This window comes from Melozone crissalis, unplaced genomic scaffold (genome assembly GCF_028551555.1).
Source record: "Melozone crissalis strain CALT ecotype California unplaced genomic scaffold, PUWL_Pcris_2 ptg000041l_1, whole genome shotgun sequence".
Lineage (NCBI taxonomy): Eukaryota > Metazoa > Chordata > Aves > Passeriformes > Passerellidae > Melozone > Melozone crissalis.
In genome coordinates, this window is record NW_026535819.1 from 7,243,075 (window position 1) to 7,268,460 (window position 25,386).

The following is a 25,386-nucleotide window of genomic DNA, read 5'->3' on the forward strand; positions in this document are numbered from 1 at the left end:
GGAAAGGAAAAGGAAAGGAAAGGAAAGGAAAGGGCAAAACAAAAGCTTCCATTTATTTTTGCCTATGGGATTTTTATGATGCATTAACACAGAAAATGGACAAGCTCTGTGGGGTTATACACAAGGAGAGGATTCTGAAACTAATTAATTGGTAGATCTGAATCTTCTGATTGTGTAAGGCTGGGATGCTCCACTGTTCTGGTTGAGAGCTGGAGCTGGATTTTCTGTAATACAAAGAGTTCTCAAAGGGATTTGTCTAAGAAAATAAGACTTACTTTCCCTAAATTTAGCAGCCAAAAGGTCAGGCATTCTGTCTGACCTACCAACCCAAATTCAGTCATCCCTGACTAAATAGTTATTCAAATGGGTGGGATAAACTGTCCTTTTGGAATTTTTTCTGTGCATTGAACACATGTAAAAGGAGACCAGATTTTATGTGAGCAGAGACTGGACACCTCTGACAACCTCAATTGTCCAAAGCTTGGAAAGGGGAGGAAAATACAGTCCTGAATCTTGGAGAAAAATCCCTTTTTTAAAGAAAATTTTGGGCAAGACTTTAATTTGTCAGGTCCTTAGTAGCTTTTAAGCAGAGTGAATGAATGCATTGCTGAAGCTATGTCCACATTCAAGCCCAAATCAAGGATGTTTGTGCTTATGGAAGGAAATTTGACCAAAAGATAAACATTGCTGAACCTGTGCAGCTGAAAGAGGAAAGCTCCAGGTTGTTTTCTGGAAGACTCAAGCTCAAAGCGGGAGCTCACACCCTGCTAAATGTACATTTTATTCTGTGCCTTTGGCCACCAGCCCAGTGGACATATGGAAAAAGCTGGTAGGTGCAATTCATTAGGAAACAGAGGATGGGACTTGTGAATGTGGAAACCAAAATACTGAGGTTCTGTCTGTGAAATCAGAGTAAATTTTTAGAGACTTTGGGATTTTATTCTGGGTGGGGTCATAGATCTTTCCCCACAGAGATTCCTGTAGAACTGGAAAAGAGAAATAAAACTTGTCCAGTGTGGTTTTGTGAGGAAGATGGTTCTTGCAGACTCCCAAAAGGGGAAGGAAAAGCATTGTTAAATACTTTTATATTAGCTTCTATGTTTCTTCCTAATTGGCTTTGTCTCATTACTAAAGGCCCCTGACTGCTCTTTTCACTCAGGCACGTGGGTGTGTGCAGGAGGTAGAACAGCTTGTTTGGATTTTTGTGTCCTTCTCCATCCTTTTGGAAGTCAGCAGCTCCAGAGGAGAAAGATTTTTGCAGCAGTTTAGCTGTAACCTCTGTGGAACCTGAATGTATCTTCTAAGTCAGGTCATGGGACTCAAACCTGCAGTTTCAGAAAACCTGGTGGAAATTACAGATTTTGTGATTTGGTCCCTTACAGCATCCCATTAGTCTTGAAAGTTCAAACAAGCCTGCACCAGGGGGAGAAATAATTGCAGAAGAACTGAGCTGGAACATCAGATGGAGATTGGAAAACAATCAAAATAAGTTAAAAATACCTTCAGCAAAGACAGCTACAGGCTGACGCTTCTGAAAAGCTGAGTTCCTTTCTCATCAGGGATTCTCACTATTATTTTTATTTATTGCTTTTGACACCTGGTCTATCATATCAAGAAATCTTCTGGCTCTGCAGCCTCCTGACAGATGCAGCATGCAGCAAATGCCTTCCCAATGCACCTGCCTCTGTCCTAGCAACAGGCTCAGGATGCACCCAAATCCCACTGTAATCAGGGCTGGACAAGTTGAAGGATGGATAAGATGGATGCAGTGATGGCTGCTGAGAGGATGAGGCTGAAAACTGTGTCTAGGAGACTTAAAGACTGGCTGCAGCAAATAAAATATGCACAGCAAGTGGAACAGATAATGTCAGTTCAAATCTTATTTATCTCATCAGTAGGAGCTCTGTGAGTTTGTTGCTTTCTCTTTTTTTGCTATTTTTTGTTCAGGATGTCTCTCATTAACCTGCTTTTCCCTGGATTTGTTTGTGCCCAACTTTGGCAGCCAGCCAGCAGAAAGCAGGGCTTTAATTTCACAAACTGTAGATTGCGTCCCAGTTATTAAACCATATTTGTTTCTCTCTTTCCAGGGTTTTGTTTTAGGCTTGTTATTTCTTTTTTTTTTTTTTTTTTCTTCTCCCTCCCTAGCTCTATTTTTTTTTTTGTTTCATTTTTATGTTGCTTTGCTTCTCTTATTCCCACCAAGAGAAAACAGCATTGAGATTTAACTCTTGGGATGCCCCAAAGAAAAGTGCTGTTCCAGGTGGGCCAGGTGCTCCTCTGGAAAGGCTCCTGACCAAAGGGGTCCCTGGCAGTGCCAGGGGCTGTGACACAGTGACAGGAGCTGCCTGGGGCTGGGGGAGCCACTGCAGGGCTGTGCTGGGGAGCTGTGATCTGGTGGATGTTCTGGTCTATGGGGTGAGGGGTACTTTGGTAATGCAGTGACTTTTGGGCACTTTGCAGTCAATGAATGAGGTTTTAAGCAGCAGGAGGTGTCAGAACCCAGGAAATTCCTTTGGCTGCCCTGGAGGGCTCAAGCCCCTGCCTGCAGTGCTCAGAGACCTTGGCACAGAGCCCAAGACCCCTGTGCCTTTGATCTTGACCCATGGAAAAAACAATTACCAACCTTTATATGAAGAATTACAAGTCAAAAGAGTTTAAGTAGAATAATAGTTAGCTTGTCACGGGGTGAAAAATAGATTTTTTTGGTTTTTAGAATGGGGGTTCAGGGGGCAAGATGGAGGAATCTGGGCATGTCCAGCCTTTCTCCTTCTTCTTCTTGGCCTCCATCTTCTGCTGTGATGGTGGCACTTTTAGGTTGGTTTAGAGTAGAAGCTCACTGTCTAACATAGGTGATAGGTATTGGGAAGTTATGGTAAATAATGTACACGTAGTTTTTAGTATAAAGACATAACACTGCCCCGGGGGCAGGCAGAGTGCCTCTGTCTGTCCTGCTGGATGGACCTCGGCAGGACAGGAGAAAGAATTTTATAGATAAGAAACAATAAACAATATTGAGACTGAGAAATTAAGAGTTCTGACTCCTTCTTCGACTGCTGGGCTGGGAAAAGAGACTTCGTGATGCACCTTGGGGTCATCCTGACCACCAGAGATTCCAAGGAGGAACATCCATACCCGCTCCTTTCTCTCTCTAACCTGCAGTGGTTTACTTGGTTGCTCAACCTTTACACATGGTCAGTGAAAAAATAATAAAAAACCTTTCCCAGGAGATCTTTCCAGAGCAGATCTGAAGCTCCCCTTGCACAAACCCCTCCTTTTCTGAACTCTCAAGGAGCACCTCAAAGACAAGTTGTCTAAACTTCAGTGTTGTAAATCTTCCCCTAAGCAGGAACCAGTTTTGCAAACACAGAGTCACAGTTCTGCATCTTGGAGTTTGAAAGGGAGTTTTAGGCATCTGTGTCCTTATTTTAAATAGCTCTTGTGACTGCTGGAGCATGGACCTGCAGATAGGAGCAGCAGAGCTGAATAACCCACATTCAAATTTGGGCTCAGGCCAAGTTACCACTGTGAAAATTCTGGTTGCACAACTCAGGCAGAACATTTAAACAGTGCTTGGGAGAGGGGCTTTCATTCCATGAGCTTCAGCAGGAGCCAGTGATGCCCTTCCTCACCCATGGCTTGGAATGGGACACCTCTGAAACTAAAGGGATGCACACTGAAGGCAAAGATCTCTATCTTGCTCATAACAAGGTCATCCTGGATCTCTAGAGATGTGTTTTAGCAGAGGATATACTAATTTTATTTGTTTTAATTGTCCATTTCTTTACTGAGTATCATCTGCATTCTGTAACTGCAATATCTGAAAGTTCTGGAAAACATCTCAATTCTGCTGCTGGCAAAAAAAAGCAAGTATCAATCCATTGTGCTTCACCCAGAGATGTCTCTTTTCCCCATAGAGGTGCAGAGATGGCTCATTCAGTCGAGAGATATTGCTCAGAGGTTCCCAATCCATCAACCTGGCATAGAGAAGATGGATGGCAGATTCTTTTTAAAGACATGTTAGTGTACACAAGAAGTCTGAGAACTGTATTTCAGATCAACCCATAAAAAAAAAAAAGAAAAAAAGACAGGGATTGTAAGAGACAAAAGTCCCCCTCTAATTTTCCCTATCACGAAGCCTAGCTAGCATTTCTAGCACAGCTGCTATCCTAATTAAAGCCTAGGGTGTTTTAAAGCACAGGCAGAAAAATACCATTATATGCTATTTCTAGTCTCAACTGCACAGTCTCCACTGAGCCCTTGCCAATCCTATGGGAAAGAAGAGGCACAGAGAGATTTGGGCCCAGACATTCGTTGTGCTCAGGCTCTTAAGCCCCCACTGAAATGGTGTCAGTGAGGATCCAGGCTGGAGGAAATCACAAGCTACAGAAAGGTAATTTCTGAGAACAAAATAGGTTTCTGTCTAAAGCCTGCTCCCACTCCTCACAAATCCCGTCTGTGTTTCAGGACCTGTTTGTGTTTGCTGGCCTTTCCCTCCCCATCCACTCCCCAGTTCACTCCTGAGCTATGAATTATTGGTGTCCCCTCGGCAGAGCGGGTGTGGGCACCAGATGGTGCATTGCTCTTGGGCTGGCAGGGGATGCAAAGTTGAATTTCAATGTCACTGAGCAGCTAAATGACTGAGGGCTCGTCCAGACACACTTTAGTCACTGGTCTGAAGATATTGAAAGTGGGCTCGCACAAACTCTCTGAGAAGGAGCTGCAATTTCTGCACCCTTGCCTTGAAACCTCAACACAGAGACTTCAATCTGGTAGCTGCACTTGTTTTCTAGGTCACTTTTTACATTCTCAATTGTCCTTTAAACATCAGGCCAGCCCTTCTTCAAATGTATCTTTTGTTTGATTTATTTTTTTTTAATTCTTTTTGCCTTGCTGATGCTAACAGTATTGTTGAAGCAAGAAAATACTGTCAGAGAGTTCCCAGCTATTTACCTTTTTTTCCTTTTACCCAAATGACTGGGTTCATAATAGCTTTCATCTTAAAGCAGCTCTGGGTATGAGTGTATCTGTGTGGTTTGGATGTTATTCCATTTGCATGTGGCAATAGTTAAAGTCTGTGCCACTTGCATCCAAACAGCTCTCTGACTTTAAATTCTAGGACTGAATTCTCTTTATCTGCCAAGATGATGAGGTCTAGCTCTATTGTTCTGTTGGATAAAACACTTTTATCCAACATTTTGGGAAATTTTCATCTTTCTTCTTGAAAAAAATATCCAGCATATTTTACTTCTAGCAGCGTGAGATCTCCTTCATAGGCCATGCAGATGAAAGTCTTTTTGTTTCTATGTATAACAAAGAGCTGTGTAAAGAGCCAGACAAGAAATCAAGTTTCCCTCTGGTCTGCAGTGGGTAGCAGAAAGGACCTGATTTGGTTTTTATTTGTGAGAATATGAATTCAGATCACTTACTGCTGAGATCTCAGAGACTCAGAAACATGAAATGCCATTTTTGACATAAGAATATTGTCCTCCTACTTTTATTTGCCTGGTTTTGCTTGCTGAAGACATCCTAACCAGTGCTTTTAACATTCCACTCATGCAAATCTTCCCATCAGCCTTCAGCAGCACCAAAGTAGGTCGAATTTGTGCTCTTATGCGAGGAATTCCTATTCCTCCTTTCCTACCCAGAATCTTCACATTGGTGTACAGGCAATTAAAGATTTTCTATTCCTCCAACTCTCCTGGTACCTCAATTAATCGGGTTCTCAACATCTTGATTTTGTGCTAAATTGGTGCTCCCTGTCCCTTCTTTTTCTCCTCCTTTTTGCTATGAGTGCTCAGCCCCTCCTCTCAGTGCCTTCCCCTCCACTGGAATGGATTTTCTCCAAGCAGCACAGCCTTGAGCTCACACAGAATGACCAATATCCCACAAAAATCACAGATATTTAACACAGTCATACTGTAATTTCATGTTTGACCCGAGTGTGTGTCCAGGCTTGTGTGTAGCAAGTGAGTTATTTATCCTAAGGCTCATCAAACATTGTCCAGTAGGTTCAGCAATCAAATCTTCCATTTTTATTTTTTTTTTGGGAATGATCAAATCTGTCCTTGGATGGTCTTTCATGGTGGGATGTTGGGGTGGCCTGTGCAGGGTCAGGAGCTGGACTCAATGATCCTTTTGGCTCCCCTCCAACTCAGGAGATTCTGTGATTTCTTGGGGGAGAACCTGAGAAAGGATCTCTCTTTTCTTTGTATTTTTTTCACCTCCCCCCACCTCTTTTTTTTTTAATTTTTAATAGATATACACAATTTTCTTTTAATCTATGCTCTGAGTACATTCTCAGTCCCATGCAGATCCCTATTCCATTCTACTAATTGGATCATCAGAGATAATTTCCTACATAACAGCCTAAGAGACTCGAAACAACTGAACATTTCCAGTTAAGTGAAAATTATTCTGTTTTCCTTCTGTTTGGAGCTCTCATTCTCAGGACAGTAGTTGTGCATTAGGTCACCAAACCCTCCTGGTGCTGAGTGTCCAGTTGGGTTGTTCTGGTGTCAGCTCTTTGGTGAAGCTCAAGGGACTTTGTACAATACTAATATTATAGAATCCTAGAAGAGTTTGAGTTGGAAAGAACCTTAAAAATCATCCAGATCCAACCCTTCTGCAGTGGGCAGGGACACTTTCCATTATCCCAGGTTGCTTCAAGCCCCATCCAACCTGGCCTTGGGCATTTCCAGGGATCCAGGGGCAGCCACAGCTGCTCTGGGCACCCTGTGCCAGGGCCTGCCCACCTTCACAGGAAAGAATTTCTTCCCAATATCCAATCCAAACCCACTCTGTCAGTTTGAAGCCATTCCCCCTTGTCCTGTCACTCCAGGCCCTTGTTAAGTGTCTCTCTCCATCTTTCTTGTAGTCTCTTCAAGAACTGGAAGGTCACAATTAGGTCACCCTGGAGCCTTCTCTTCTCTTCTCTTCTCTTCTCTTCTCTTCTCTTCTCTTCTCTTCTCTTCTCTTCTCTTCTCTTCTCTTCTCTTCTCTTCTCTTCTCTTCTCTTCTCCAGGCTGAACATTCCCAACTCTCCCAGTCTTTCCTTACAACAGAGCTGTTCCATCCCTCTGATCAACCTGGTGTCCTCCTCTGGACCTGCTCCAACAGCTCCATGTCCTTCCTGTGCTGGGGAACCCAGAGCTGCCTGCAGCACCAAAATTTGAATTCCCTTAGTGGAGCCTCCACCTTCCACTGTGGAAATGCTGCAGAGATGGGAAGAGTTTTGCAGGGCTCTGAGTCATTGTGTTCTCAGGACATTCACCCAACCACCTCCAAACTCAGCTCGCAAAACTCAGAGTGGTCCCTGGTCCCTCTGTTCCCTTCCAGGATGAGATTTTTGACTCTGCCTACTCAGGGGTAAGACACCAGTGCTGAGTCCCAGCAAAGGTCCAGTCAAGCAAGGTGCTGACTCACCCAAGGGCTGCCAGCAGCACAGACTTCCCTTGAAAACTCAGTATTTTAAAAGCAGATGAATAATGAACTCAGAGCCACATTTCTGCAGCTCAATGGTGACATCCAGTGACTGGCTCACTTATTCCCAGGTGTGCATTCCATAGGGGCAGCCCAGCCCTGCTCCTTGGCTATGGGGATGGCTCACATGTCTCCTGCAATCACATCGTGCTCGTGCTGGAAAATGCTTTAAAACGAAATCCCTGTTCAGATTTGCATAATCGCTTAATTGCAGGGCCTCACATCTCTTTTGTTCCCATTGAGCAGCTCGCTGCAGCCAGTGCTGTGTCCCAGCCCTGATGTACCTGGAAAAGGGTTTAGCTCTGCTGATGAAGAAATCCCAGCCTTTTAGCAGGAATTTCACCAGCAGCAGCTGACAGGCAACTGCCCTGTGACCTGGAGTGATCTGGAATATTTTAGTTGTTATTTTGCAGTCGCATCATGGCCAGCCTGAGGATGTGGGGTTTGGTGGGGGCTGCTTGGGCAGAGAAAAAAAGGGAGGAAAGGCAGAGGAGAGGGCTGAAGTGCTGGAAAGGAGCAGAAAGAACAGACATGAAAAGAAAATGGATGGAATGACAGGGAATGGCAAAAAAAAAAAAAAAAAGGGTGAAAAAAAAGGAAAGAAAATGTATGGAGGGAAAGTTATGAAAAGGGAGAAGCAGAGATGAGGAGGAGGAGGAAGAGCTGTCCCAGTCTCAGGGAGGAATGGTGTCATTAAGGGAACTGGTGCAGCAGAGATGGCGTGTGCTGAATAACTCTGTCAGTGCAGCAGCATCCAGCTTTCCACAGTGATAAATGTCACATGTCTTTGCTGACACTTGATAAAGGTTCTGTCTATCAGCAGAGCCAGCCAGCAGGGCCAGCTGGCTCCAGCTTAACCTTCATCACTGCTCTTTCAAAGAGAAGTCCCAGAATTTTCCTCTGTTTCACCACTCCCTCTTCCCAGCCCATTCACCCTGCTCACCTCAGTGCTTTCTGGCTCTCAGCTTAAAAAAAGACCATGAGCAGCAGAAATAAAACTGTCTGACTTAGCCAGCCAAGGAGAGACAGTCTGGGGCTGGGCTCATCCAGGCGAGGCTCTCAAGTAGGATGGAAAACATGGAAAAATCATGGAAACGTTAAAATAATAGGGAAAAAAAGAAGAAAATTAATAATCTCACCTTTTAAACAAGGCTTGCAGCTAGTGAGCCATTGAGCCAGGCAGTTCCTCAGCCAGTGTTCAAAGATGGGTGCTGATTTACACCACAAGGATTTGGCCCTTGTCCTGATTTAACCCCAGCTGGCAGCAGAGAACCACAGAGCTGCTCACTCCATCCCTTGCTACCAGAGTGGGACTGGGAGATTTGGAAAAACAAATAACTCATCGGTTTAGATAAGAACAGTTTAATATGTGAAACAGAGTAAAATATTATAAAAACACTACTACTACTACTACTACTAATAATAATAATGATGATAATAATGAACAAGAGGAGGAGAGGATTAAAACCTAGCAAAAACAAGTGTTCCTCACCACCCCTGCCCAATGCCCACCCCATCCCTGAGCAGTATCAGCCCCTTCCAGCCAAATCCCCTCAGTTTCTGTGCAAGACAAGAAGCTCTGGATGTGGGCTGTCCCTTTGGATAGTTTGGGTCAGCTGTCCTGGCCATTCTCTCTCCCAGCTTCCTGTGCACCTCCTCATTGGCAGAGCACGAAATGCTGAAAATCCTGGATTTAGGGAATCAACAGCAACCAAGCCATCAGTTTGTTATCAATATTCTTCTCATATTGTACCCAAAATGCAGCACTGGCACAGTAGTGAGGAGAAAATTGACTCTGTCCCAGCCAATGTCTCATGTGCCCCCAAGGGGAGAGGAGCATGGTGACAAAGGCACTGAAATACCAGATCAATTAAACTGTCATTATATACTTAAATAAACTTTGGATTGGCTCTGAGAGCACTGGGAAGTAACTAGAGTCATAATACTTCCCATGGGGGAGGACCCAAACTTCTTTTAAAAATGCAAACATGCTAAGCCATAATTGGAAAGTGCAGCCTGGCCACATTATTAGCTTCATTTTGGAGGTGAAGCCAAAAAGGGAAGGTTATTTGTCTAAGGTGAAAAATCAGCAAAAAGCCCAAGTGCAAAAATAGTAAAGCAGCTGGTCAGCCTGGAATCAGGAGAGGCAGCAACATCTGAGCTGCACAACAACATGATCCAATACAAACCACCTGAATTGCAGCTATTCAGGAAGTGAATTATTCAGAGAGGATAAGAATAAATCACACATTAGTACATCAGGTTAATATGGCAGCAAATAACAGGAGAACAGGGTTATTTAGGATATATATAAATTCTTGTCAAGTGAGGTCATTTTTTTTTCTCCCTCTGGGCTCAATGAGACAAACATTCAGTCAGTTCTGAGTATCTCAGCATCAACAATGTATTGACAACTTGGAGGGAGCTCAAAGAACATCTTCAGAGATGATTTAGGGACTGGAGAGATTGATTTACAAGGAAAGATTTTATGCTCTAAGTGGAATAGATTCATCTCTACTATAATTCCATTGATGTCAGAGGGCCAAGTTTTGCCCTCAATTACAACAGTGTAGATGTGGCAAAACTTCACTGGAGTAAAAATGTAAGGTCATGATTAGGGGAAAAAAATGGAAAAGGAATATTGTTAGATTCTGGACATATTACTGTGGAGAAACAGTAGAAACTCCAGTGCTTGTGATATTAAAAATTAACCAAGATAATAGTATTGAACAATATTGTACAGAGACCTGCAGTGGCAAGGGAAATAAAAATACATAAGTGCTATTTCCCCATATTTTTATTATGATGATGATTACTGTTATATGAAAGCAGGAATCCACATCTGAAATGAACTGCCTATTGGCCCTTTTAAACATAACATGTTTTAATATAGACAAAATATACCAGGGGAAAATCCATCTTTGACAGAGCCAGAGAAAATAAGGATGGTTTTTAAAGTATGTAATGGATAAAGCAAACCCTAACAAAAGTATCAACCCGTTCCAATATAAATCAGCCAGGGATGGTAAAGCAGAGATGACAAACTGTTAATAACAATGGAAAAAAGGGAATTCTATTCAGCATCAGTTTGTAAACTGCAGCATAAAGAGATGGCTCTGAGGAAAGGTTTTAGAGGATGCATGAAGTGAGCTTTAGATTGATTTTGAATTCAAAATATGAATCACAGAATCGTCAAGTTTTGATTGCCCCCAAATCCATCCAGTCCAACCTCCGACCAATCCCCACCTTGTCCCCAGCCCAGAGTTCTGGGTGCCACATCAAGGCTTTCCTTGGGCACCTCCAGGGATGGGAGCTCCAAACCTCTCTGGTTTGGGAGGTTTGGAATTGGTTCTCCATGCCTGAACACCCTTTTGGTGAGGAAATTCCTCCTAATGTCCAACATGCACCTCCCCTGGCACAACTTGAGACAATGTCCTCAAAGTCCTGTCACTTGTCCTCAGGAAGAAGAGACCATCCACCTCCTCTCAGGGAGCTGTAGAGAGTAAGAAGGTCTCCCCTAAGCCTCCTTTTCTCCAGAAAAAAAAGAGCTCCAGCTTCCCCATCTACTCCTCCTTACAATCTGGTGTAGTCCTCTGGAATCCCAGAATTTCCCAATAGGTTGTTTGCTGTAGGAGGGAAGAACCATTACCTCTACTCTTTTATCTCTGAGACAAAAATAACATCTTTAGCAGATAAAAAACTCTGATGATTTTTGGAAAGGCAAGAGGACCTGAGCAGGTTTCAGAGTGTTTTTGTGTCTAGGTTTAGAAATAAATCAAGGCAGCTGATGTGCGCAGAGTGTGAGGAGGAAGTGAGGCACAGGAATAGTTGTGTCTATCACAGTCGAGATCTGGAAGATAAGAGGCATTAAAATTCTATCAAAAAGACAGAATTTGCTCTCAAGCAGCCAGCTCTGTGTATGAGCATCCCCTCTGATGGCAGGAGGAGGACCTTTTCCAGAGGGAAGAATATAAAAGTGTTAAATTCAGTCCATGAGTAGCTGCTCCTTCCTACCCCACCCAGCCCTCCAGGAATGTAAAACAGGGCTGTGGATGGTCCCAGCCCCACTCCCCTGGCCAGGGGCTGATAACCAAGGCTGGTAAAGAGATGTTCTAAAAAAAAAAGGTGCACTAAGTGGAAAAGACCTCTTAAGGAAATGCAGAATGAAAAAAAGGAAGAAAAGGAAGAGAAGACCAGGCTTACATGGCATGGAGATCTCCACAGAGAGAGGATAAATCAGCTGAAAGATTTTGGCAAACAGCCAGCTGGGAAGTTGATCTTGCTGGGACACAACCTTTGAACTGAAAACTGCTGATGGCAAGGGAGGTGAAGAGATCATTTAAGTTCACCAGTAGATGAACAGCAACTATTATAGACCAGTCTGGGTACTTTAAATCAAGATCAAGAGACAGTTTGGAAGATATCTAGCCCATAAATACAAATAAAAGTCATAAATAATATGAAAGTTACAGTAACAGGATGGTCTGCTAACAATGTGACATTAAAAATAAAACTCACTATATGGGATTACAAGTTACTTTGGATTGCTAATTTATCCTGACATAAATGCAGTGAAAATAATGGAAGAGCTAATAGAGGAACCAATTAATAAAGAATTAAGGGATAGGAATAGAATTAATGACTGTCAACATGATTTTATGGAAAATAGGTTTTATCAAATAAGCCTGATTTAATTATTTGGGGAGATTCCAAGTTGAACTGATAATCACATTGATGGGCTTGGCTTCAGCAAAGCCTCTCTGACTCAGTATCATAAAATGTTTTTGATTCTAAAACTTAGAGCTACACTAATAGAAAAGCGACTAAACAGATTAAAAACAGACTAAACTTGGTAAGATCATCAAGAACCAATTAGTGGGGCTTTACCACAAGCATTTTTTCCTTGGGAAATGTATACATATTTCTATGTATACACCTTTGCAGTGGGTACAATGAAATATCTCTAGCAAGGACCCCCAAATTAATATCAGTATACACTCACCCTTGCCAAAATGTATCAATGCAGCAAAGTTTGAGGAAATGGCACGAGAGGGTACTTCTAGGCTGGATTTGTCTGACAGATCCATGTAATAAAATATCCAGCCATGGTGGGGGTTGTTCTGGTGTCCATGTTCAGAGCTGACCTGGGATGGCAAGAGAGGAGATATGAAATGGGCTTGGACACACAATCCTGACACTCCAGACAAAATCCTGACACTCCAGATCCCCTTTTCTTCTTTGTCCTGGATCCCACTGCAATGTCCTGTGTGCTGCTGGAGGCAGCTGCCTGAATTCTGGATTTGCTGATGTCTGCTCTGATTTCTCCAGAGCCATCTCCTGCTGCCTGCCCTTAGATCCTTGTGCCCTGGTTAAACCCCTGTGCTGACAGCCACATCTTTGCCAATCCTACCAACAACTGTGTTTAACTCAGAACCTTAGAACCTTGGTATAACTCAAAGCCTTCTCCCCTGTGTTCTTTCTGATCACATCCCAAATAATTCTCCACACTCAAACAGCAGAAGCAGGCCACTATTTTCTAGAATCCATACAATCAGAGACCTTCCTGAGGGTGTTTTTCTGCCCTTCTCTTTTGTCCTCCTGGCAGATCTCTGTCAGGTTCAATATAAAAAGCACTCTCAAAGGAAAAACAAGTACATATATTTCCCCCCCTCCTTTCCAGATCCCCACCCACAAATAAGTGGAATGCTTTTAGTGCACTTAGTGTTCTCAGATTATGTTAAAATATACCAAACATACACTGTTCTAGTCTTTCATGAAAACTTTAAATTGCTATTTCTGGGCTCAATTCAACCCTTGCCTCATTCTGTGATAAAAGGACTTAAAAGCACTGTTCTAGAATAGAATAGGCTTTGGGTTTTTTATAGAGTCTTTCACATTCCCAGTATCCCAAAGGGCTTTACAGAGCACCGATGTAGAGACTGGAAGCACAGTCAGCGTAGGCAAATGCAGCATCCATTATGTGTTCAGGGATGGCTCAGGCACCCAGCACCCAGCCTTATGTAACAGCAGAGGGGCTGGAAAGGGAGGGCAGCATCACTTGGACCCCAAAAGCCCTTCAGTGGGCCACAGGGATGGCTGGGAGGCTGGAGGAGGAGGTGAAGAAGGAGAGGCAGGGAAGTGTGGCTGGGGGGTTGCTCTTGGGTCGGCTGTCTGTTCTCTGTCCTGAGATGTGTGGGATGATTCTGTAGCAGCCCGTGCTTTTGAAGAACGAGTGTGGACTCTTTGCTTTTTTGATCTTCAGGTTGTTTATTAATTCTTATCTACAAAATTTTCTTTCTGCCCAGCTGAGGTCTGCACAGCAAGGCAGCCACAGGCACTCTGTGTTGTCTTTTTATACTACAAACTACGTATATCATATTTACTTTTAATTCCCAATACCCATCACCTATGTTGGACAGTGCACTTCTACTCTAAACCAATCCCAAAGTGCCAACATCACTGCAGAAAATGGAGAACAAGAAGAAGAAAGAAGAAGGATTAGACACGCCCTGATTCCTCCATCTTGTCCCCATAACCCGCATACCAAAAATCCTAAAATCTACATTTTCACCCTGTGAACACCTTAGTATTACACCACTCAAACCTGTGTGGCTTTCACATCCCCATGCTAAGCTGGCAATTCATTGGACGGATCAAAATCAAATCCCCAGGTGTTCAGGCAACATGCCAGGGTCTCCGAGCCCCCCGACGGGGACCTCGGCAACTCTGGACATCCAAAGGGATGTGCTGAGTTCCCACAGGTTGCAGGTGTTGTGTTTGAAGCACTCAGTGGCACTGATGTGCACCTGGGAGAAATTGGGATTGGGGAGCTTTTCTGGGCTGCTGGAAGCAATCAGCACCTGGGTGTGTGATCATCCTTGCTGGATAAAGGGTTAATAGGCAAAGTGTGTCCAGAATGGAGTGGTGAGGGTGGGAACAGCTTCTCTGTGGTTGTGGCTGGGAGAGCCACAAGGAGATGGATATCCTGCATTTGCTGTGTGCCTGTGGAAGGAGAGCAGCAGGAAGGGGATGCCCAGTCCCTGTGCCTGAATGTGTGCAGGTTATTTGTGCATCTGAGCAAGAGTGGGGTGAGAAATAATTCCCTCTGCATAGCAGGGAAAGGATTGCTCTGCAGACACTCATTGTCGCTGAGGTACATGGAAACAACTTGAAATAAACCACTAAGCTCAAACTAACTCACAACCAAACCAATGGCCTGAGCTAATGAACAGCAGAGTGGCCACTGTGACAGCCAGTGACAGAGAATTCACAGAATCACTGGGTTGGAAAAGACCTTCTAGATCATTGAGTACAAACCATGCCCTGACAGCTCAACTAAACCCTGGCACCCAGTGCCACATCCAGGCTTTGTTAAACACACCCAGGGATGGGGACTGCACCACTCAGGGAAGAGTTACAGGTCTGGTGAACACTTGGGGATGGGGTTACTACAGGAGCAAGAACCATGTCCCAAAGCTGCACCCACCCACACAGGGGAGGCCTCTCCACCCAGGGCACCCAGAAGGTCACAGCTCTTCACCCAAAGGGTGACTCAGGAGGAAGATAATCCCTCACCAGGGCTGTGAGGACTCCCAGGTGTGGGGAAACATCCATCCCAGTCCCCAAGGGTTGTTCCTTCTCACAGAACCACTATTCTGAGGAAAATCACAGAGGATTAAAAAAGGGCTTTTCAGCAGGACCACGAGGTCAGGCTCATGCTCACCCGTGTTCACAGCCCAGGAAAGAGAAGAAAATATAAACTGAGCTAAACTTCCTGGAGAGCACGTGGCATGAAACAGCACAGGTCTGTTTGGAACTGGGATTGCTTGATGTCTGCATTAGAGTGATTCCCCCCAGTCCTTTGTTCCTTTCAAAGTCTGGCTTTTTAGGGGCTCGGCATTAAAAATAAATGAGAATTTCCCGGTAAAGACTTTTTTTTTCAGTGCGTCACAAGGCATTCATTTAAATGTAGAATATTTTTAAAGATGTAAACACCTAATGGAAGTTACTTACTCTGATGGAAATGGATCTGTTTTAATGTCAGGGTTTTCACTAGAAAAGGAGTTTAAATCAAATCGGGGAAAAAAACAGACCACAAAGCACTTTGTAACTTCTCCTTAAACACAAATAAAACAGAAGAATAAATTTTAAACACTCCTGTCTCTTTTCTGAAGAGCTGTGGACCAAGCCATGCTATGAGGTGGTGAGGACTGAGAAGACTTGAGTCAGAAATAATAAATGATAACACCCTGCAATGCCATGGAGGTTTGTGCATAAATCAGGAGAAACTGGTGCAGAAGGCAGAGACACCATCATGGCTTTTCATGGGGGATAAAAACCTTATTTCAGATGGAAGGGTAGGGGGGCTTTATGTTTTAGTTCACTATGACCAAGATAGCTGGTGAAACTTTCCCATGTGGATCCAGAGATCAGCAATGCCTGCTACATAAATTCTGTGGAAAATACCACACCACACTTCCACAACACATCCTTGTGTTGCTCCCTCCCTAACCCCTCAACAGGACTTGTTTTTAGGCAGAACTCTGTGAGAGAAATTTTGGGTTATGAGGTTTGTAAAACCTGTGCTTGTTCTTGCTTGTAGAACCATCCAGATGTTCAGCTGCAGCTCCTCCATGGGGCTCCACATGGCATTTGCTTCTCTCCCAGATATCCCATGAATTATAGAGAAGTGTTTGCTGCAGGCCAGAGAGAACAAGTGTCTGTGATGCTGCAGGAGCCCTGGCTTCCCAGGGAGGCCTGAGAGAACAACTCAATCCTTGTGAGAGAGAGAGAGGGGACAGACAGGGAGGATTGTCACTATAGAGCACGACACAGTACAATAATATACAACTCCATCAGAAGGGTGAAAGAGAGAGATTTTATTAAACCAACTAGCTTTTATAGTTCTTCCAGATATTGACACCCATCTAACACATATACAGTGCCCATTGGCCGTATAAGAGAAACAAAGTTCTCAGTAGACACCCAGAGAGCCACGTCACTCTTGAGCCAGCCAGAGTCCACATCTCCCAACTTTCTCTCCTTCTTTTGGTCTCCAGGGTAATGACCTTGGTGTTCCTTCAGGAGAGATATGGGGCTTCTCCTTATCTTCAGGAGACCCTTGCTAGCTCACAGAGACAGCACAGAATGTCTTTCCCACAGAGGATGGCGCAGGTCTCAGAGGCATCCTTTGAGAGGCAGAACGTTACAGCACTCAATAAAGGAGATCTCTCAATCCAGAACATGTTAGCAGAAAGACTTCAGCAGACCATCCTGCTATTCTGTGATCCTACAGGCATCATTGAAGAGATTCATTGGAAGAGATCTCAAAGCCCATTTCATTCCACCTCCTGCAATGGCAGGGACATCTTCCACTGCCCTAGGTTGCTCCAGCCTGGCCTTGGGCATAGCCAGGGATCCAGGGGCAGCCACAGCTGCTCTAGGCACCCTGTGCCAGGGGCTCACACCCTCACAGTGAAGGATTTATTCCCAATCTCTAATCCAAACACTCCCTGCCATTCCCAGCACAGTTTTCCTTCCCATCCCAGCCTTTGCTCCAGCTATCCACTGCAGAGCAGCTGTGGTTTGCCTGAGCTTGGGGTGGGTGACAGCAAAGGCAACTTCTGAGCAAGAGTAAAAAGATTAAAGGGTAGGAAAACGGCAACATTCCTATCTAAAAGGGCTGGTGGACAGCAAGTAGATAAGCCTTAAAAGCAGGAAAATGTCTCCAGGCTAAAGTAAATAGTAAGCTCTAAAAATCTACCTCTAAGAGATTATGTAGGTGGAACTTTACAAAAGAAATCTCTGGGTTTACCCCAGTGTGAGCCTTTGCTTTGAATCATTTGCCAGGCACTCAAAAGTTTAATATCAGCTTTTGATACAGTATTTTTCTAAAGTGATTTTGAAGATTATATAGAGGGAAAAGGTAAAAATAAACCTGAATGGGAGGGTTTTGTTACAAAACCAGTTTTATAGCCTGACAGAAAAGTCATGAATGCCTTGGTTAAGAATGAAGCCCTGGCAGGATTGGATATCGTTTCTTAACTTGCAAAGTTTTTAGTGAACTGTCTAAAATATCCATGTGCTGCTGCCGAGATAGGCAGATGGAAAGGAGCTGATAAGCCAGAGACAAAGGAAATATCTTCAAATAACCTTTCAGAGAGACATCATTTAATGAACAAAGCAAAAAGATGGGCTTGGAGCAAAGTACTGACCGAAATACCTGTTGGAGAGCAACACAAAGGGGCTGTTGCACAAAGAATTTGGAGATGTTGGAATTTGCTCAAATTTCTTTAAAAATTATCCATGACAGATTGGACAGGGCAGGAAAAAAGCATGACAAAATGAAGTTCTAACAGTGTCAGTAGCTGATGGAGATCTAATAACCTGGCTTTTCTGGATGAGTAGCTAGAAAGGATCTCATCTTTTCTTCACTTCTAGAACCAGAACCAACACTTTATAACTGACAGTTTTCAAAACATTCTTGAAAATTTATGGACATTTGTTACAGAGCGATCTCACTGTGGAAATGCTTTTTCTTTTTGAGTGGTTAAAATCAGTTCCCCCTCAAATTTGTGCAAACAAAACCCTGTAGAGTGTGTGTGCAGCAAGAGGGAACTAATACAGGTCCATTCCAATGATTTTAGTGCTACTGATTTATGCTGGCTAAAAATCTGGCTTTATTTCTCCACTGTCCTAAGTTTATAGATTTTTCACTCTGCACATTAGATTTTTCCTACAGTAACAACTGAAAGATGAAACTTAAGCAGAGCTGGACAGAGACATGGGTAAAGCATAAAATTCGTGGGAATTTCAAAGGACATAAAAGCCCATTTACCCCCAGGTTATGCTGCTGAAATGGGCTGCAGACTCTGGAAAGAGACATTTTTCTTGCAAATACTTTACTTTGACTGCTCCAGCTAAGTAATACACTTAAATCTGAAGTAAACTCTGGTGGAATAAGCTATACCAGAACCTGTAATATATGTCCAGAGGAGATCTCCATCCCCCCAAACCAGGAGCATTTCCCTCCTGTGCCCTCCCTGCCCCTTCTGCGCTTCACCAGCTGCCCCTCAGAATAAAGTAATAAAAATTCAAATGAGTTTTCAGGAAAATATACCTGCAGAGGGGAGACACCTCCTGTCACTTTAATAACACACCAGGTTAATAATATTAAATCACTGCAGGCCAAGGAAATGTCACTGGAAATATTTAAGGCTTCCCACTCAGGAGTGATGAGACTTTAAAGCAGCTGGGAAAGGAGCAGAACTGGGTGGGAAGGACTGGTGAGGCTGATCCTGGCCTGCAGGGAAAAGCAATTTTGCAGGGACTGTCTTCTCATTTAAGGGCTATCTAATATATTAAGAAAATAAAAGCTTATATAATGCTGGAATTGAAATACATGCTGATAAAAAGGGGCAGGACAGCTCTGCAGGCAGTAGTCCCCAATTTATCACCAAACCAGCATAAGATAGACAAGAAAGGGGCCAGATTTAACCTTTTGCTGTGCAGAGAGGTTGTTCCTCAACTAATATCAGAAGTGAGGATTTTACTGACATGAGAATCACCATTTGAACTGGGCATACTCAGGTTTGGGTTTGTACCATACCTTGATCCACCTGGGCATTTTGCTGAGGGAACCAGTCTTAAAAACAAATCCAACAATCCAAAATACACAAACCTCTCCCAAAGACAGATGGACAGCATAAGTTTGAGGCTGGCTGGGATTGCCAGAATGATACAAAGCTTTTTGACAGAGCTGTGGGATTTGTGTCGCTTAAAAAAAAAATACTATTTCAATTTTTTTTTTATTGATCCATAGATATAATTGGATAGTGTGAAAGTGGTCAGATCCTTAGCTCAGGAAAAAAACCAAAAACCTTCCCTGGAGTTGTTCTGATTTATACCAGCTAAAGGTAAAATCCTCTTCCACTGAGCATAATCCACATTTGTTTGGTTCTTGAGTTTGCTGGACAAATGATTCAGAAAGGAAAGGGACTGAAGCAGGATTGTGATTTGAAGGACCCTTGTCTCTCCTGCTGCTCACAGCTCTGCTTCTCTTCCCGTCAGAAGGAAGCCTGGAGCACAAGTATTGCTTGCTCAGACTCCAGGCTGTCAGGCAGAATTTTATCCTTAAAAAACCTCAAATGATCCCAATGTGCTCAGATTCCATAAATGCAACTTTTACCTGGTGTAGTGACAAAGCCCCATGTAAGAATTGGAAGGGTTGCCACCAAAACCTAAAAATGGTGGTGAAGAGAAAGACTGTGACAAATGGGAGATTTCAAAGCCTGAAACAGAGAGATTCCAGCCCAAGCTGATCCTTCCTTGGCTGGCATCACACAGAGTTGTGCCAGCCACCTCCCGACCTCAGTGGAAAGAAATCTCCACACCAGAAGGAAAACTGGCAAATATAACTCCAGCCTTAAAAAAAAAAAAAAAAAACCACCAAAAACAAAACCAAACCAACTCTGGAGCCCAAACCACCAGGTCGGATTGCTACACCAGGCCAAATTATCAGAAAATAACCCAAAGAGAATTAGTGAACACATGGGCAGCACATCATTCTTTGGGAAGAGTCAATACAGCAGTTGTAGAGTGAAGTCATCTCTCACAAATCATTCCAGGCTCTTCCAAGTGATTAAGGAATATATCAATAGGGATGATTTAGTCAATGCAGTGCTCAGAAATTAAAAAACAAAACAAACCTCTCGTGGTAACATCTCAAAGCTCTTAAAGCAGCTCTGAGCTCATGGGATGACAGAAGTTTTCTTGTTAAAGCACCTAAAAATCCAGGAATAAACATATTTAATATATTCATAATTGGGTTGGAAAAGAGATTTCATAGGAAGAAGATGAAGTTTGTGGTAGACACAAAATAACTGAGCATAGTAAAATCTGAACCTGACTGTAGAGAATCACAGAATGCTCCTGAGATAAGGATTCAGTGATGACAAATGAAATTCAGTGTTTGATAAGTGCTAAGTAATGTACACAGGGAAAATAAGCCAAACTCCACATTTCCAGTCAGGAATGGGATCTTGTAGTCATTGTAATTACTTCTATAAAATGCTAGTTTAGTGCTCAGAAATGCTCAAAAAGGCAAACAGCATGCAGGAACTGCTGGAATATCAGAGGAAAGAATGGGTTATACATCCCATTCTCTGGGGTACAGCACAGGAGGGAAGGACTACAGACCCTGAACTGTCCACCATCCTCTGCTTCCCAGGGAATATTGCATCTTCCCATGACCCCAGCAACAAAACAATGTTTGTTTACACAGTCTAAACATCGAAAATTGGTTTTGTACCCACTGACCCTTTCCCTGTTGTTGTTTCCCTGCTGTGTGTCACAGCAGCACCCTGCTGACATCAGCCACAAGGTGCCAGCAGCACCAATGTCACTTTTTGTCATAATGGGCCAGATTCTCTGCAGGCAAAATCAATGGCATTCCCTCTGGGCCAATGGTGAGGGGCCAGTTTGGTCCAGATCAGGAGGTTGCTAAATAAAAGTGATGTTGGAAATGAGCGTGATTTCTTGAAATGAGCAGTTTTCCATCTGAGGACTGCAGAACAGGATCAGGTGGGTTTCATGTTCATCAAAACAGGGCAAATAAGGTTTTATTCTGTGTAATGCAGACATTTCTTTCAGTGAAAGAAAAAAAAAACCTCTGCTTGCTTTTGTTTATTTGATGTTTCCCCTCCCTACTCAGCCCCAGAAGAGAAAATAAGCTGATAAAGTCTATAATAGCACTAGCACATGTATCAACAATACTGACATGTTTTCAGTTGAATTTTCAGTGCATTCTATTTTCCATCTCACAATGAAATTCAGTTCAATTGAAAGATTCAATAGTAATGGGAAATAAGCTCTGGAAATTGCATAATCTACTTCTCAAAGACCCAGGAATTAACAAACAAACATACAGAACACACACAAACCTAAAGGACCCGCATTCTGTAAAGATGTAATAAGTCAATTAAATTCATGCTCAATGTGATTCTTGGCTGATGGGAGAACACAAAGAGAGAGGTCAGATCCTGTTTTCAAAAAGAAGCCTCATGACAAAGGAAAGCAAATGGAAATGTCATTATTGAACATTATGATGAGAGATGAAAGGAGCCTCATCCAAGAAAAAAAAAAGCTCCAAGGAGGTGAAATGTAAATTGTTCAGATAGGAAGGAAATGAAAGGAGATGTGATAAGGTCAGTGATGAGTAAACATGGGGGAGAGCTGCAACTCAGGTCCAGGTGATAACAGTAATAAATATGAGGGGGCCTGAGTGCAAAGCAGGTAGAAATCAGCAGAGTTTCATCCCCTTCAGTGGGGCTGCACAGATTCACACCCACAGCAGCACTCAGTGTTTAGGCAGCTCTTTCATCTATTGGTACAGTGCACAAATTATTGTCTTCACCCACAAACAGAGAAAGGGAGGGGGTACAAAGGCCTTGAGGATTTTATGTTTTCTTCTAAATGTAGATGTGCATTTTCGTTGTTACAGGATTTGCTGAATGCCAGAGCCAAGCCATCCCCAAACAAAACTGAACTCTAGAGATGAAGTTTTCCCCAAAACTGGTTTCCCAGATGCCTAAAGGAGTCAGAGGACTTTTCCACAGAGCACAACTCAGGGCCACAGAACACTGGTTAAGATCCCTCATTGAAATGGCTTAAACATGGATTTTAAAAGTCCAGCATTAGCCCAGTCATCCCTTGGGAATGCCTAAGAGGTTTCAAGGACAGGCACTGAAGGACATTCTTTCATAAGAAAACACCCATGTTTAGAAATTATTTTGCCTAGGGAAGGGTTAGATTAGATCAAAATGGGGAATTTTGAGTTCTGATTGCCCAGCTCTAAGTTGACACACACACCTGTGATACCTGCAGGAATTCTAGTGTTGAAGATTGCAATGCAAGTTGTTTTTAATTACCATCTGTATGGCTAATTACCTTTGTCAAGTGGGCAGTTTGCCTTGTCTCTCTCTTTGAGTGACCACAATCACACCTCCTTTGGGAGGGGACATCTGCTGATAACAGCCATTGAATGTCACCACACGGCTGATAAGAACTATAACATCCCATTGGGAGATGCCCCACCCAGAGGGAGGAGCCAAGCATTGCTACCCAGATATAATCCAGAGGTTTTGAGACACCAGCACGGCTTCTCCACTGGATTCCCCAGAGGAACAGCAGCTGCCTCTCCTTCCACTGGATCTTCAGAGGAAGAATACATCCTTCTCTACAGATCCCCCTTGCTCCAACAGAACCACCCCTGACACTGCAGGAGGGCTGCAGCCACAATTCCAATGGGACTGCCACCAACACCCTGACCCACAGGGTGTCAGGTTGGGTTCTGACTCTGGCAGTGTTGTTCTAGTGTACTGCATTGTTTATTTTATCCTTTATTTGTTTTTCTTTTCCCTATTAAAGAACTGTTATTTCCTGCTCCCATATTTTTGCCTGAGAGCCCCTTAATTTAAAATTTATAGCAATTTAGAGGGGTGCGGAGGGTTTACATTCTCCATTTCAGGGGAGGCTCCTGCCTTCCTTAGCAGACTCCTGTCTTTCCAAACCAAGACACCTAGACATGGGCACTGCTGAGAGGGGACACCTAAACTGTATTTCCTTCTCTGTTGCAGGGCTACTGGTGGCAGTTACATGTGACATAAAATCCCTGCAGAGCCATCATTTTCCTAGACAAGTTAATCATTCCATCAGGGCACTCCTTCCCCTTGCCATGAGCCGGAGCACAGCTCCTCTGCCTGCCCCTAAACTTGGCTCCAAACTGCTTGCCACTCATTTGTGAGGAGGAAATCCCTGGGCTTGGCACAGGCAGCTTTGTTTAATACGTGGAGCTCCAAGAGATCCACTGGGATGGAAGGTTCTCAGTGGATGCTCGTCATCATCAAATGTAGGATGATAGTTAATTAGCTGGGATGTCTCTCAGTGCCCAGGAGAGCAGCCATTCAAGCCTGACAGAGATAACTTGTCTGAGGAGCAAGTAATCCTGATAAATGGAGCTCCAGAAAAGGACAGAAGAAATTAGAGAGGAAGGAGCATTATCTCTCCATGTGAGATTAGGAATTCTGATCCCCTTTTAGCACTGTGTAAGTGAACACTGACACTCCAGCTGGGCTGAAGAGATATTTGGTGCTCTCATCCTCACTGACCCTCAACATCCACAGCTAACCCTTCTGGAAAAAGGGACACCAAAAAGGGCTTCTGCCCACTATGTTCCAACACACGTGTAAAAAAGAAAACATTTTGAAAAAATACATATTTAATATGTATTTTTAAGCTCTGGAAATTGCATTATCTACTTCTCAAAGACCCAGGAATTAAACAAACATATGGAACACACACAAACCTAAAGGACCCACATTCTGTAAAGATGTAATAAGTAATTAAATTCATGCTCAATGTTAGCATGTTGGTTAGCTATAAATGGTCAATATCTGTGACAATTTGATCCTTTCTGGGGTCCCCAGCACAGGAAGGACATGGACATGTTGGAGAGAGTCCAGAGGAGGACACAAATTTATTAGAGGGATGAACTGTGAGGAAAAGCTGAGGGAGTTGGGACTGCTCAGCCTGGAGAAGGCTCTGGGGTGACCTGATTGTGGTCTCCTGAAAAGAACTAAAGAAAGATGGAGAGGGGTTGTTTACATCACTTGGAGTGATGTATTCAAACTGATAAAGAACAGGTTTAGATGAGATAACAGGAAAAAATTTTTGGCTGTGAGGGTGGGTGAGGCCCTGGCAGAGGTTGGCCCATCCATGGAAATGCCCATGGCCAGGCTGGATGGAGTTCTGAGGAATCTAGTCCAATGGAAGATGTCCCTGGAACTAGAGGAGATGTGAGCTTCCTTCACACACAACCCATTCCATGATTCCCTTGGAGGTCTCTGAGTGAGTGCAAATGCCCTGCTACAGGCACCAGCAATTACAAATTTCATCCCCTGGCTGCTCCACAGCAAACCCAGAAGCAACAGCCCTTAATTTGTGCCAGGAATGAAGCATTCAGACATCCTACAGGGATTTGTTTACCACTGATGATGAAACTCCACAAAAAACTCCTTAAAATCTGACACGTGTATCTCAGTCCAGCCATGAATAAAGATGCTTTTCCAAGTCTGGGCTGCAATTTGTGAAACCTGCTGAGCAGAAAGGTGGTTTGTAAGATATTATTATTAGGAATTTTATAAAACTTTGAAGGTTATTATTGCTCCAGATTAGGTTGAAATGTTTAATTATGAAGAGAGAGAAGGTTTCTGGGCTTTTCAAAGGGTAGGAGCCTTTATTGATTTTATTAGTCAAAGAAGGTGATAATTTTTACCTTAATAACCAGAGAGCGATTTCTCCCTTAAACAGTGATTATAAAATACTAATGGAAATACCACCAGAAAAGTCTGAGGAAGGTCACTCTTTTTTCTTATTTTTTTTTGTAATCAATCTTACTCTATCAAAGGCTGCAGAAATACAGCAATAATCTTAGCGGAACTGTGGACACTTCTGAACTCGTGGGCAGATGTGGCAATGCCTTCGCTACTAATTGAGGCTGGATCAAATGAAAACCTTTGGTTGGATGAACTGTAATTGCTTGCTCAGGAGCTGCAAACATGGTCAGCTACCTGAGGGGTTTGTTAAATGGCTCCAGGACTTCTGCAAAGGTGTCTGTGGAAGGCAGGTGGATGTGGCAGCAGCTCTCTGGCCACAGGGAGCAAGCCACAACTTCCCCAGGCATTGTCCTGGGGAAGGCTGTGAGAAGATCAGAGAAAAGAATGAGAAACAATTCTTCTCTCCACTTGCTGCACCTGCTGTTGTGCACATGTGGAATGTGCTATGGAGATTTATTTACCAAAGGGTGATTTCTTAATTGGCCTATGGTGATGGTGTTTGGATTGAAGGACC